This window comes from Limulus polyphemus, unplaced genomic scaffold (assembly GCF_000517525.1).
Source record: "Limulus polyphemus unplaced genomic scaffold, Limulus_polyphemus-2.1.2 Scaffold3827, whole genome shotgun sequence".
NCBI classification, from domain to species: domain Eukaryota; kingdom Metazoa; phylum Arthropoda; class Merostomata; order Xiphosura; family Limulidae; genus Limulus; species Limulus polyphemus.
The window spans coordinates 101,703-104,414 of record NW_013669437.1 but is presented as its reverse complement, the minus strand read 5'-3'; positions in this window follow the sequence as shown (position 1 = coordinate 104,414).

Below are 2,712 nucleotides of genomic sequence, written 5' to 3'. Positions count from 1 at the left end.
TGTGCCCAGGTTTGTTACAGTGCCAGCAAAGTCCTTCAAACTTCTCTGAAAGGGAGTTGTTTACCCTTGTTTTTTTAGTGCCTGTGTGATTTCCATCTTTATCTAAAAACAGCTCTTGCAAATCTGCTGTGGGTTTTTTCTTGTATGTCTGTGAGAAGACAGTCAGGAAGAGGAGCTTAATCTACTTCCCTCATACTATAACAAGTTGGTCTTTTGACTTATTAGATCTAGCATTCACAAGATGTGTGCTTATGGACATGCTAAGGCTATATTTTATGGAAGAAACTCTACTACCCTGACCCGGTCGCCCAATCACTGAAGGCAAAGCCCAACGAGTTTGAGGATGTGACTGCCTCAAGCTAGGTTGCTCATATAGTTGAAAGGTTACTGACTGAAAGGGTGTTGCAACCATTTCCCTTCAATTCCTCTGGTGGTGTTGCTCAGAAGAATGTATGAGCTACATTTTTAACACTACTTAATGGAGTAGTAGGGGTCATCCAAGCCTGCTGCAGGATTTCTCCTGTGTATGGTTATTGGAGTTGCTTCAAGTCAGCTCAACCAACTGCAGAGTCTCTTCTATTACAACTAGGACAACTGTTGGCAATGCCGCTAATGACGGAAAGGGCTTAGTGACCTCTGCTTTCACAGTCTTCAAGTGATAATGTCCAATACAGTGTACTGAAATACACTTAACATTTGTGTAATAGCTAGGACAATTGCTTGGTCAAGACAACCACTGAAAGAGGAGATGCATCTCTATTTATTTTTGATGCTTGACCGATCTTCTGAGTGAAAATTGTTACTCTTATTGGAGTAGCAGCAGTTTGTATGAATAAACTACGGGGGGTTCAAAGAGCAAAGGCTTTATGTTTATGGTAATGGTTTATGTTCCCCAGGAGGCATTGGTGTGAAAGGTAGTGGTAAAATGAAACCTTTTAGTACTGGAATGTGGATTCTGATTGAATGGTAGTTCAGATAAATTCTGCCAGGAAGCATTTTTGTAAGCTGGAAATATGTTTTTGGTCTCACTGTTCACAGAAGTCAGTATGTTAACAGACAAAAACTATCAGAAGACAACTTACAGAAGTAGCTCACTTGCTTTTATAACAGTGCATGCACCTAAGGCAAACTGTCAGAAGCTACTGGTGCAAGTGGCTATGTATTTAAGTTATATGCTTACATATATGGAAATATGCACTTGCGATCATGTGTGTGTGTGTGAGAGACGTGGCACATATGTATGAAAATTCACACAAAGTCATTCATACGTGTCATCCAACACATAGTGAATCAGAACATGAGGAATATAACTAGAGATTAACTTATGTTGTAGAATACATTAGTTTGAACAGGGTATTGAGATGATATATGAAGTTAATTGTGAATGCTGGCCTGAAAGGCATTAATTGAAGAAGCAGAGAAACTGTTGGTTTTGTTAATGCAAGAAAGTGAATCTTTACGTTTGTATACTAAAATGTTCTGCAGATATTGAGTTTTGCCAAATGAGATAAGACTAACATGGTTAAACATGGTTTGTGCTGTGTTTTGTAAGTGTTGGCAAGTTGTCTTTCAGTAATGCATTACTAAGATGCAAGTGGCTACCAGAAATTATCTTTGAAAGTTAAAGTTCAGAAATTATTTGATTGTTTGGTTGACGAATTTAAACTTGGGACAATCTAAAGTTTTATTTATTATTTAGAAATATTTTTTCAACAGATTGGAATATTTTTAATAACTCAATTTCCTGGATATATTCTTAACATAAATCAGTACAAGCTGCATGAAAATATAGACTGCAATGTTGGGGCGAGAGATGACACCTTTGTGATGTATGGCTATTTTTATTTTAGGCGAAATTTGTTGATGATTAAACTTAATGAGAAGAGACATCCGTATAATGAATTATAATGATCAAAGGAAACAGGCTGACATCTGAGGGGTGTTCAATCTATATCAATCAGTAGTGTGGATACTCTACTTCATTGTGAAGTCCAAGTAAGATTTTCAGTTTTACATAGAGTATTTAGATATATAAAAGTAACATGATATTTAACATAATTTGGGGTACATCTTCATACAGTGTTTTGTTTAACCTTTTTCTGTTTTAGTTTAGCTTACAAGGGAGACCTAAACACACTCATAAGAGCTGCTATTTTATATCAAAGTCTTCTACAGCTCTTGTCAGTTACGATCACTTGCCCATAAGTTTATTTTTTGAGTGTATTATATTTCAGTGTATTCTTTATTTATCTTGTTGATCATGACAGTGACACTAAACATATATTCTTTGTGGAGATCCATTTTTTGTCTCTTTCCCTATGACTTAATTCTCGAAACCCTTCAAGAAATATATACCTAAGCCTCGGAACCAAGAACCTTCATTTATTAGCAGGCCTAACTTCTCTGCATTGTTGGTTATCTGCGATGTACCACAAATGTAAGACGTCATAAACTAAACTGTGTTCTAAATTAAACAACTATATTGTTACTTGTGCCACACCCTGTAATTATGATCCACGCCTCACGGCTAATACATTGAAGTACTGTGGGGTTGTATCATAGAAGGTTGTACGATAAGTAATCTTTGACCTATTATGAGAATCAGGTGTGCTGATACGAATAAAATATTATCAGAACATTTCATCAGAGATATATCACGATACAATAATTTATCATAAAAAAATAATTATTGTTGCGTCAGCGAGTCACATG